Below are 13,179 nucleotides of genomic sequence, written 5' to 3'. Positions count from 1 at the left end.
CGTCCCCAGTGCCCGGACCCTCTGATGGCTTACAGGACGGGGGGCTCACGCACCCCGGGCCGGCCGGACAGAGCTCAAGCCCCGGGCCCGGTCCCAGCTTCCGAACCCTAGCCAGGCTTGGGAGAGCCTCCCTGGGCCCCGGTGGAGGCCCGTCCCCAGCGCACGGACCCGTGGCCGGGCCCAAGGAGGGTTAAGCCCAGGCCATGTCCACTCCCCGGCGGCCTGCCCGGGGAGCCCATTTTTCTCGACTACCAGAACTCTGGGGAAGGACAAAAGTTGGAGTTAATCCGTCCGCCAGCCCGCAGGGCCATCTGGTCACCCAACCCGCAGGGCCATCTGGTCACCAAGCCCGCAGGGCCATCTGGTCACCCAGCCCGCAGGGCCATCTGGTCACCCTGCCCGCAGGGCCATCTGTTCGCGCAGCCAGGCTACCAGATGGCCCGGGACGACCCAGCGCCCAGATGGCCTGGGAGGCTGTCGTACCCAGTCGCCCTTGCAATCCGGCGAGGGTGCCCGGGCGCACCAAGGCAGCTGCTCTGGAGGTTCCTTCCCCCGGGTGGCTGCTGCTCACCTCCCTGCCTGACTTGCCCGGGAGCAGCGGGAAGGGGAGACCATCTGGTCACCCTGCTGACCCGCAAGGGATGGTGACCCCGTCCCCGCACCCCGGTGGGGCAGGGACAGGAGGGGGAGGCTCCCATGCCGAAGGGCACGTGGTGGAGGCAGCCTCCCACGGACCCGTGTTACCCTCTCAGCGTCCCTCCCGCTGGCCCGTCCGCAGAGGGACCCACCCCTGGGTGTGGTGGAGGGAGGCGTCCGCGGGCACCCACGCACAGAGAGACAAAAGCTTGGCTCAGAGGATGACTTTCAATAGATCGCAGCGAGGTAGCTGCTCTGCTACTTACGAAACCCTGACCCAGAATCGGGTCGTCTACGAATGATTTAGCATCGGGTGTCCCACGAACATGCGGTGCACTAAGGGCGATGGAGGCGGCCCCCTTCTGTCCGCGCTCCGGTCCCCAAGCGAGCGGCTCTACGCACCGGCCCCCCAAGAGAGGCCTGCTATCCCAGGCCAACCAAGGCTCCACGGCACTGCGGTATCGTTACGGTTTAGGGGGGATTCTGACTTAGAGGCGTTCAGTCATAATCCCACAGATGGTAGCTTCGCCCCATTGGCTCCTCAGCCAAGCACATACACCAAATGTCTGAACCTGCGGTTCCTCTTGTACTAAGCAGGATTACTATTGCAACAACACATTATCAGTAGGGTAAAACTAACCTGTCTCATGACGGTCTAAACCCAGCTCATGTTCCCTATTAGTGGGTGAACAATCCAACGCTTGGTAAATTCTGCTTCACAATGATAGGAAGAGCCGACATCGAAGGATCAAAAAGCGACATTGCTATGAACGCTTGGCCGCTACAAGCCAGTTATCCCTGTGGTAACTTTTCTGACACCTCCTGCTTGAAACCCAAAAAGTCAGAAGGATCGTGAGACCCTGCTTTCACGGTCTGTATTCATACTGAAAATCGAGATCAAGCGAGCTTTTGCTCTTCTGCTCCGCGGGAGGTTTCTGTCCTCTCTGAGCTCGCCTTAGGACACCTGCGTTATCGTTTGACAGGTGTACCGCCCCAGTCAAACTCCCCACCTGCCACTGTCCGCGGAGCGGGTCATGCCCGGTGGGTGCCGGGCGCTTGGAGCCAGAAGCGAGAACCCACGGGGCTCGCCCCCCCGCCTCACCGGGTAAGTGAAAAACCGATAAGAGTAGTGGTATTTCACCGGCGGCCCGAGGGCCTCCCACTTATCCTACATCTCTCATGTCTCTTCACAGTGCCAGACTAGAGTCAAGCTCAACAGTACCTTCTTTACCCGCTGATTCTGCCAAGCCCATTCCCTTGGCTGTGGTTTCGCTAGATAGTAGGTAGGGACAGTGGGAATCTCGTTCATCCATTCATGCGCGTCACTAATTAGATGACGAGGCATTTGGCTAATCTGTACCACCTCGCGGTGGCTCATTCTTGGTTATTATGCTGCCCATCAGCGTCAATTCCGTTTTGCTTCCAACAATACAACATTCTTTCGCTCCAGAGTACAGCCACACTGAACGCTGTCCTCACTGGAACTGGGATCACGTGCAGGCCAGAAATAGTACACATTACAGTACTATTCCAACAATTTTAAGATTGTCTACGAACAGTTCTGAGAATTAAAACACAATTAGCAGGACATCAATAATCAATGTGTGATATTTATGTGAATGCGATTATTTGAGACCTATTCATCATTCAAGACATTTCAAAAAGTACGATGTACACACTATATCTATAAGCACACATATATAAAACAAAAATACACATCTACAAATTGCACATCTAATTAGAAAAGCACATCTAGAAAAATTCACATCTATACTAACTCTTATATAAACCTATGTGTTCAAACATTATGTTTTATAAGGGTGACTTGTGCTGCAAGAAAGTGTACATCTCAGTATAAGTTTGATACTCAATTGACCATCAATTACATTCCATTGTCCATTAAAGTAGTCAGGAAAACATTTTTTTTGAATGGAAATGCCATTTGTAGACCTAAATCAGCCAGAACAACATCATTACATTGAGGCCAGATACCACGACATCCTACGATAAAGCCATGAAATTCAACAGTTTTGCATTTTTTGAGATCTTTGATTTGCTGTGACAGATCCTGATAGTATTTCACCTTACTGAAACGCTAATTCAAGGGAATTCGGAGAGTTTTCATAATGAATTGAAACACCAATCACTACAGCTGTACCATTTTTGGTAAAAACTACATCTGGTTTTCGTAGTTCTCCTTGATTATTCTTAACAAGAGGTTCCCTATATGCCATCCAACTACACCTATTTGCTCTGTCAATGAGCAATTCCAGAATTTAGTTATGTCTCTTTATTCTAATGTCCTTGGTTTTAGGACATGCACCTGAGATATGAGAAATTGTTTCACAAACATCATTACAATACCTACATGTAGCAAATGCCTGATTTCTTCCCCTGGTAATGGTTTCTCTGGTATATAAAACATTTGCTCTTTACATCAGCGCAGCTATGTACTGTTTTTCTTTCATTTTGTTATGCTTGCTGATCCAGAAGTTTGAGGTTGGATTACTTGCTAAGTATTTTATACCATCACCTTGGACAGGGAGATTTGCCCATTTCTCAAACTGGAGAAGTGTGGCTCACTGGTTAGAGGAGACAGACCTGGAAGCAGAGGTCAGCCCGGGACCAGGGTTCAATTCCCAGCTCGGCGGGGTCTTGAGTCCTAAAATGTCCATGGACTCGACAATTCTCGCTCCGGTGCCTACTCAATTCACGGGTTCACACTCTGCGACTCTGGGCAATAGCTTGCTTAATCTCCACAACGGCCCCTCGCGGCGGGATGCCTGGCTTTCACCTTGTGGATACCCTGCCGGGGTTATCTCACAGGGGAATACCAGGACGGGTTCCCTAAGCAAGCGCTTAGAAACCGCTCGGTGATTTGCGCTATATAAATTCCTGTACATTTACATTTCTTTTCTCCAATCATATGTTGCTAACAAATTCAAATCATAACTCAGAAAGCAACTGTCCAAAATGTTTAGTTTGTGTGTTTTGATTATGTTATCAATTTTTTCATTTATATTTTCTCCTACATACATTAATGAATGCGCTATGTACAAGTCTGGAGCTGCCCTGAGATACAATAAACTATTGACGTTATTGAGACCAATTTGTGTACATAGTTTTGGTATACTAAGGCCCCCAAATCATCTTTTCGAATATACATGTGTATGCAGGAAGGTGTAGAAAGTGTTGACATACTTTTTTATTGTTTGACATTTAACGTTTTTGCTTCTGTTCCTGTCATTTCTCATTTGAATGATAGTTTAGGTACCAAGTACTGGCACAACATTTCAATTTTCTGCGTGGGCTTAAGTGGTAGGTTATCAAGTTTTTGAGCCCAATTGACAAGAACCTCGTTGATTTTGTTGTTGCTTGTATGACCAGTGTGTGGATCAAAGTTCAATCCGAGGTATCTCTCACTTTCTCCTGGTTGAATATTTTCAATATTTTCTCTTTCAAATTGCCATGGTTTACAGTTGTTAATCAATATTTTATCTTTATGGTGACTGATATAGAATCCATGTGTTTTTTTTCACATTCAGTTTTAATCCTGTAGCTTTACTGAACTTTTCAATGATCTTCAGATTTGTACTTATTCCTTCCCAGGTACTGCTGAGTACTGCGATGTCATCGGCAAAGGCGAGAGCGGTGATTTGCTCAATAAGACCATCTGATCCAAATGTGAAGCCCTTGCCATTTTTCTGAAGATCACAGATCAGAGGATCCATGGAAATGTTAAATAGTAGTGAGGATAAAGAGTCACCTTGTTTGACCCCAGATTTCATTGTTATTTCAGGAGTTGCTTCGTTGTTCTTTCCCTTGTTGTTGACTCAGTGTATAGGTCTTTTATTATTTCTTTGATGTTTGGTGGAACTCTTTGCCTTGCGAGACTCTGTATAATGTGACTATGGCTGACAGAGTCGAAGGCTTTTGATATATCAATGAACACAACCGCTAATGAGTGACTGTTTTTTCGTGCTCCTTGTATGATATTTTGCAGGAGAGTCAGATTCTCGAGACAACCTCTCACCTTGATGAAGCCTTTTTGTCTCGTATTCAATTCAACAAAAAATGCGAGTCTTCTAGTTAATATATTTGTGAATAACTTCATGAATGCAGTACCGATGGTAATTGGACGCCAGTTACTGATTTTGTAAGTTCACTAAACGGTTTGCTGCTTGCTAGAGCTGCTAGTCTAGCCTCATTTTGCGCTCTTGGATGCGCATGCCGAGCATGTTGAGAAACACCAATTTATGTTCCAAATCTGAGGTCACAGAAGCTACACAGGAATGCCAGCTCTCCTTTTTGAGGTCTTCCTTTCCATTGGCATAATGGCATGCTCACTTTAATTAGTCTTTATTCGATATATTTCAATCATCAAAGACATTTTACAAAATAAAAAATGTGTTGTTTTTTGTCCCACCCCTCCCCCCCACCCCACAGAAATACAGGATCCACATGAGTTAATACAATAAATAAACAAAAAAATAATAAAGATCTTCCTATCTCATACTATTTACACTATTACACAATCTTAAAATATCCTACTTACATCTTTACACAATCTTAAAATATCCTATTTACATCTTTATATAATCTTAAGATATCCAGCTAAGTTCATTAGATTCCAATCGAAAGAAAATAAAAAGTAACAACTACTTGTTGTGATTTGCATAGTTTATCACATAAAAATATATACTTAAAGGAAATTTAAATAAATGCAAACTGTACGACATGAAATAACAATCCTAAACTTATTCCAAACAGGTTTTGCGTGCCCGAATTATCCACATCCAGTGGAGGAATTTTGCCATAGCTATAACAACAGGCTGGGAGGAATCTGTTCTTAAGATCCTAACAGCCTCGTTTGACGTCTTTAAACCTAACTGGATGCAAATTGGTTTAAGCCATGATTGTCTAGGTATTCTATATTCAGGGCAAGCAAATAACACATGTCCGATGTTTTCGTTATGGTCCGGACAGAAGGGGCACCTTGGAGTTTGAGCCTTATTCCATTTCACTATTAGGGCATTTAACGGAAGTGTCCCCACCCTCAACTGATGGTACCTCTTCTGGTCCCCTGGGACCGTGATCCAATCCCAGTAGGATTCGAGGGCCGGTGAGTGCTTGAGCTCCAAATAATCATATGTAAAGGAACGGTCAATATGATTCCTAAAGCACTTAATCTCCACCATACTCCAGTAGAGTTCACGAAGTGTCTTTTTCGGTGGAAAAACACTATTTAAGGGATCATCCCACATTTGGGATAAACCCAGTGCCCTATATAGAAGTTTAGCCTCTTTCAACCAGACTATCTTATTAGCAGTATCTAGGGTTCTCACCTCCAGGAAGCCTTGGGCATACTGGAAGAGTTCAGGAGTTACCCATAACCTTCTCCAGTAGGCCACAATTCTATACCTGGCTATGTCCCTAAAGCTATAGATTCCCAAATCATACTTTAAAGGTATCAATGGGGTTGACATTGGTAACCCAGTAATGTTGCGGAGAAATTTGTTCTGTGCTACCGTCAACTTGTTAAGATTACTGGACCCCCAGAGTTCTGCTCCGTAAAGAACAGCTGCTCCGACCTTAGCATTGTAGATTTTTAAGACAGGTCTAATTGGTTTGGTATAAGATGAAAAAAGCTCCTTTGTGAGAACTCCTGCAAGTTGAGCATGTTTTGTGTCTAATTCATTTATATGATGTTTCCAATCTAGATTGTATGACAGATTGATACCAAGGTACTTAAAGACCTGGGTCTGCTCGAGCTGGACCCCATCCATAATGACTCTACCTCTAATGTGTTTCCGTTTGTGCATAACCATAAATTTAGTTTTGCTGGTGTTGATTACAAGACCATGATCAGTGCAAAATCCTTCAAACACCCTAATGGCCTTTTGAAGTCCCTGCTGGGTCTTTGATATCAGCAAGGTATCGTCCGCAAACATCAACAGGGGGATCGGCCTTCCTGCCAACCTTGGGGCATCCGTGGGCTGATGTTCAAAATAACCGATCACCCTGTTGATGTATAACGAGAAGAGTGTTGGTGCGAGCACGCATCCTTGGCGTACACCCCTCGCAATGGGGAACTTCTCAGTAGTACTACCCTGCTGATTCCATCGTACTTGTGCAAAACTGTTTTCATGCATCCTGATCAATAAAGACAGGATTTCTTTTGGAATACCCTGATCATGTAGGATATTCCACAGTTTATGGCGGGGAACTAAATCAAAAGCTGATTTTAAATCAACAAAAGCTGCAAAAAGCATCCCGCCCCCTAATAAAACTGTGCGCCAATACAATAAAACAAATCTAAAAACTTGATCGATAGTGCTGGTATGACTACGGAAACCAGCCTGCAGGGGAGATAATATATCATAATCATCTATCCACCCATGAATTCGCTGTAATAATAACCTTGCCACAACTTTTTGTATACATGCAATCAGGCTAATAGGCCTGTAATTGCCTGGATCCGAGCATGCCCCCTTTTTAAAGATGGGGATAATCTCGGCTCCTTTCCAGGTCTCAGGAATAGGCGAGCCCTTAGCAATAGCGTTGGCTAACAGCTGAATATAGGTGGCCCATAGGTCCTTGTCGTGCATAAACAAATCTGCAGGGATAAAATCTAGGCCCGGGGCTCTGGCTTTAGGTATACAGCTCAGAGTTTTTAGGATATCATCTTTGGAGAAGACTAAGGGGCTCGCAAGAATATCTGCTAAAGCTAGACATTCCTCTTCGCCTTCAACCTCAGCAGCAAAATGGGTAGAAAAATGGGATACCCAGGCTTCTGGTAGCACATGGTTAGTGGGTTCTCCTCTATTAGACCCCCTTCCCCATTTAACAATGTTCCAGAAGGGTGTCATAGATCTTTCCCTACTGGCATCGAGTAGATCCCTCCAGTAGCCTTCCTCCCAATCCCTTTTTGCACTAAATTGCACTTTTTTGTACATAACTCGGGCCTCCCTTATTTTAGTTTTGTCTCGAGTTTTTACCGCATCTGACAGGAATCTATAGGCAGTCCTGCAGGTCTTGTCATACCACTGATCCTCCTTTCTAATCGGTCTACGTGGCTTTTTCTTAGCTTTCTTTACAAAAAATAATTTTAAATTGTTAAAAAATTTGTCGTGGATCCTGCTAATTTCAGCTATCGGGGTATTTTTATCATATATGTCCTGGACTTCATGGATGGCCAGAGTTGTTAAGTCCCTTATGGCTACCATGCTTTCCTCATTTGCTGCACAAATTGCCCATCTGATGTGTCTTTGATCGTTGGAAAGGTTTATCTGAACAGTTTCCCTCTCTTCCTCATTTGTCATCAGATCGAACAATTTAAAGGTTAAAATCAGTGGGTCGTGGTCACTTTCCACCCTTGTCTCAACCCTCATATCAAGAACATTCCCCCAGTTCTCTTTATTAGTCAATATATAATCAATACGACTTTGAGTAGTTCCATTAGAGAAAGTAGGGGCGCCCTGCTTATCTGATAATGTTCTTCCGTTAGTGGCCCTCAGCCCAGACTCAACACATAATACTTTTAACTGTAATGCAGCCTCAGTCCATCTTTTGATAGGTATCAAGGAAAGCTGTGGGATTTCCCAAATGAAGTCCTCTTCAGTAGTGAGGTCAACATCCTGGTTATCAAGTGGTTCAAAACAACAATTAAAATCACCACCAATAATAATATCAGCATTCAAACAGTGTTGATTTAATAGAATATCCAACAGTTCAACCGCCTTAGTGGGTTTACCACCCGGTAGGCCCCTTGAGTAGATGTTAAAAATAAAGATATCCCTACTTGGCGGTCGCTGTAATTTGACCAGTAATATATCAGGACTATTGGTATCTATTTGTAACACTGAGTAGTCATTATTCTGCTTAATCCATGTTACCAAGCCACCTTTTGCCCTTCCCCTTGAGCTCGGGGTGGCTGGAATAAAATAATGTAAATATCCCTGAATTGGATCCGGTTCTAACTGCCAAGTCTCCTGAAAGAGGACTATATCCTTAGAATCCAGGAAAGTTAGCAGATCCTGTGATAAAATCTTGTTTTTTAACCCTGCAACATTCCAGGACAACAAGGTACATTGTATATTAACATTGTCACTGGTAGGTTTTGTACTATTGGTTTGACCTTTACACTGTTGCTGAGTAAAATTATATTCACATGCGTTACCATCTATAACAACCAATTCAGGAGATAAAATCTCATATGACTCAAGTATATCATTATTAGTAGTAAGTTTGGAACATTCAATACGCTGTTCAGCATTAGTCATATTACCAGACTCGACCTGTGTGTTGCTTACATTGGTCAAAGCATCAGTTAATCCAGTATTTAATCCAGTATTTAACCGGGTGCCCATTTCCCTGACCGCATGAGTGACAACAGGAATTAGAAAATTTTCAAGTCTACTACCCAGTCAATCACAATCATTTAGCCCTGATAAGGCTTCATATCTATTACCTAAAACCATACCCCATTCGTTTAGGGGAACCCCTTGGCCTCTGTTGTTTCTCACAGTGTTCCACATAGGTCCGGGAGTCCTTGGAAAAGTCACATTCTCTTGCTCTCCATAAAAGAATTTTAACGTAAGAGGAACAACAGATCTTCTTTGGGGAGGATTGATATGGTTTAGGAGATTTGGCAGAACACCTGGATGGGAAAAAGTCACTATAACACAATCTCCCTTGAATACTTTCGGTCGATTTCCAATCCACGCCACCCTCTTAGTGGATTTAATCTCGGATGCAAGTTGATATTTTCCTCCTGGTGCCATTTGCGTATTGTTTGTTAGCCAATGGAGGGCCTTGCTAAACAAAGATGCTGGTGTTTCGGATTGTGCGTCTGCTGGCGAAGGGACATTTGCCAGAACCAGGACCACAGGAGAGGCTTCCTCAATAAATTGGAGGGGATCTATTTCCTGGCAGTTTATTGGCAAATTACCTTTGGGTCCTGATACCCCGGCGATGTTCAGAGGTCGAATAATAGAATGAGTTTCATTCCCGACTGTACTTTCTGGGAGCGTAGGACTGCTCTCTTTTTCTATAGAGCTCTTTGCCTTAGATTCAATTGGTTTCGCCATTTGTGTCACTAAGGTATTAACCGTCTCAACCCCTTCCACAGCTTTGACTTGAAGAGTACTCATCTTTTTTACCTCCGCATTCAATTTGTCAATCTTGGCGATTAAAGGCTTAATGATGGTTTGAATTTTGGAATCAATAATGTCTGCTATTTTCTGAAGCAAATCGTCTTCATTATAGCTTTTATCGTGATTGCTTTTATCAAGAACATTAGTGTCACCATCATCTAAAATTTTTGCCTTGTTTTGCCCTGTCGGAGAAGCATTTTTCCTCCTATTACTTGAACGTAACCCCATCCGCTTTTGATGAGTTTTCCTGTTTTTTCTCGAAGGTCGAGTTTCCTGCTCAGGAGATGGTAGATCATCAGCATTATGCACCAGAATCTCGTGGTCATGTTCAATATTTATTCCTTGATCTAGTGGCATAACATTTGCGGCATCATCCAGGATAAGGCTGTTCTGATCATCCAAGTTTGGAGTAGGATGGACCGTAATGTCTATTAGGTTGGTGGAGTCATCAAATACTAGAGAGCCTGAATGTTGAGGACTTTGGATTGGGCTTAGTAACTGTAAGTCAGGCGACTGACTTAGTCCCAGTGATTCTCTTCTGTCTTTATTTATTTTGGTTATGACTTGAAGCATGTAGTTTTCTATGGGCTTAGAGTTAACTGTAGGCTTAGAGTTAACAGGGGGCTGTTTTTTAGAATTTTTTTTAGACATATTAAGATTGTATTGTCGATTGTCCTGAGATTATATGGGCTTTACCAATAAACACCAGATACTTGGATAGAGCGCGTGTATCAGTAAGTTTCATAAAAAGCTCCAGGGAGCCTTACGTGATGACGCTGCACAGTAAAGTTAATAAAGAAGGGAAATTTCTTACTTGCTTGGGTTACAGATGTTAGAGGGGTTGCCCAGTCCAGTCCCGGCCAGTCTAGGACTGTCTAAGACTGTCCCGCCCTTGTCCCGGGCTTCTCCCGCGCGCGACTCGCGTGTGCGAGAGGCGTTCCCTGCTGATAAGGCGCCTCCTGGCGCGTGGGCGTCGTCACACCCGCCGCGTCCACCCCCGGGGCAGCTGGGTGATGTAGTTCCCCAGCTGCTGCTGCACCGGGTGGATAGCGGTGGATGGCGGTGTGGGCGCTGGGCTTCTGGCCGTTTCCCTCACGGCGCGGTTCTGTTGTTTGTCAGGCAGTGGACTGGAGCAACAAACAAAGCGAGATAGCCGTTTCCCTCACGGCAGGTAATGCGGCGTCCGGAATGTCCCAAGAGCGCTTCGGCGCTCCCTGCTGATAAGGCGCCTCCTGGCGCGTGGGCGTCGTCACACCCGCCGCGTCCACCCCCGGGGCAGCTGGGTGATGTAGTTCCCCAGCTGCTGCTGCACCGGGTGGATAGCGGTGGATGGCGGTGTGGGCGCTGGGCTTCTGGCCGTTTCCCTCACGGCGCGGTTCTGTTGTTTGTCAGGCAGTGGACTGGAGCAACAAACAAAGCGAGATAGCCGTTTCCCTCACGGCAGGTAATGCGGCGTCCGGAATGTCCCAAGAGCGCTTCGGCGCTCCCTGCTGATAAGGCGCCTCCTGGCGCGTGGGCGTCGTCACACCCGCCGCGTCCACCCCCGGGGCAGCTGGGTGATGTAGTTCCCCAGCTGCTGCTGCACCGGGTGGATAGCGGTGGATGGCGGTGTGGGCGCTGGGCTTCTGGCCGTTTCCCTCACGGCGCGGTTCTGTTGTTTGTCAGGCAGTGGACTGGAGCAACAAACAAAGCGAGATAGCCGTTTCCCTCACGGCAGGTAATGCGGCGTCCGGAATGGCATGCAATATTGTGGTATTCGGCTTCTTTGTCACATTTTGAACAGTACGTTTTGAGATAGAAGCCTTTGTGCTTGTTGGAGACATGTTTTCTCAGTTCTTTAAAAATTCCCAATATGTCTCCACACAAGTCACATTTATATTTTTCGTTTTGGTACTTCCAATAGGTGACTTTTTTTGTGTAACCACTTTTCTTTGCTACCACATCTTTGCTGACCTCGTACACATCGGGAAGATTTTCAAATTTTGCTGTACCAATGTCATTCTTGGCTACAAACTCGATGAATTTCCTGAGGTCTACTGTTGTGTCTTCTTCTGCAATAAGGTGTGAACTAGGGCCTATATCGTGATCTGAATTGTTGTTATTTGTTGCATTGTTGGAAGCTAGTGCTGGTTTGTCAAATTCAGTGAGGAGGTTAATGATTTCTGGGAAAGAGAGCACCTCCTTACGCCATCTTAACAGGTTTTTATTCTCCAGGAACCACCCCATCTGGAATTGGGTTCGTTTGCTTCGCCATTTCTCACTATCATGCTCGCTGCCATGATAGAACCTTGTTTATCTGTCTCGATATGCTTCTCTACGCAGAGTCTAGCACTTCAGAGGCAGTTACCGGCGGGACCACTGGGAGGTAAAGGCCCCTACAACCGAGAATAGGTTAAGAGAGTCATAGTTACTCCCGCCGTTTACCCGCGCTTCATTGAATTTCTTCACTTTGACATTTAGAGCACTGGGCAGAAATCACATCAACGCATCAACACCCGCCTCGGGCCTTCGCAATGCTTTGTTTTAATTAAACAGTCGGATTCCCCTGGTCCGCACCAGTTCTAAGTCAGCTGCTAGGCACCGGCCGAGGCAGAACGCTGGACCTCACAGAGGTCTGCCTGAGAAAACTCGGAGAAAAAGGACCACCGGCAAGGGGCTGAGAGGCAGGAGCTTACCCGGGCCCCTGGAGGCCCCGGCAGACGGGCCCCAGGATTGCCTTCCCCCTGTCGCGATTACTAACCTCCGGAGAGGGGAAAGAGTCAGCACACAGGAGCACTATAGAACACCTTTCTCTGTTTTGTCTGTTACACCTAGAATTCACCCTCACTACATACACACTACAAGTCCCAGAAGGCCAGGGTGGGGAAAGAACAACCATGTGACGCGATGTCGATTTAAGCCCCGCCTCTTCCTGAAGACGGGGCTTGACAATTCGTTTGCGACCGCGTAGCGGAAGGTGTCGCCCATCAGGATTCCGTCGGTCCTAACTTTCAGAGACGCTGAGCCTCCTCTGTATCCTTGATGTCCCCGAGAGACTGTATGTAGCCTTTGAGCCACAGACCGCCTCGAGTTCAAGCCGGCACTCCTGATCGATTTGGAAAACGCTTGTCGGAACATTGCCCTTGCTGAGCCTGAACCTTGAAGAGCCCAGGGAAGCCAACGTCATCAGCCAGGTAAGAGCGAGATTCCCCTCGAGAGTCGTAGACCGCACCTGGAGGTGCTCTCCTCTCGGGGACTCCTACTTGGGAATTCAACACTTCCCTCGAGAGTGGGAGACCGCGCTGGGAAGCGCTCTCCTCTCAGGGATATTTACGCTGCTTATAGATAGGTATCTTTGAGCTCGATACCATTTACGCCTGGGGCTCCAGAGACGTATTTGTGACTAACT

The 13,179-nt window shown here is 46.0% G+C and overlaps 1 pseudogene; it reads right to left on the bottom strand.

Moving 5' to 3' along the window:
- Positions 1–840: 840 nt before the first annotated feature.
- LOC144825583 (28S ribosomal RNA) lies at positions 841–1,879 on the bottom strand (annotated as a pseudogene).
- Positions 1,880–13,179: the final 11,300 nt, after the last annotated feature.

This window comes from Lissotriton helveticus, chromosome 3_1, assembly GCF_964261635.1.
Source record: "Lissotriton helveticus chromosome 3_1, aLisHel1.1, whole genome shotgun sequence".
Lineage (NCBI taxonomy): Eukaryota > Metazoa > Chordata > Amphibia > Caudata > Salamandridae > Lissotriton > Lissotriton helveticus.
This window is presented reverse-complemented; position numbering and strand designations above follow the sequence as displayed.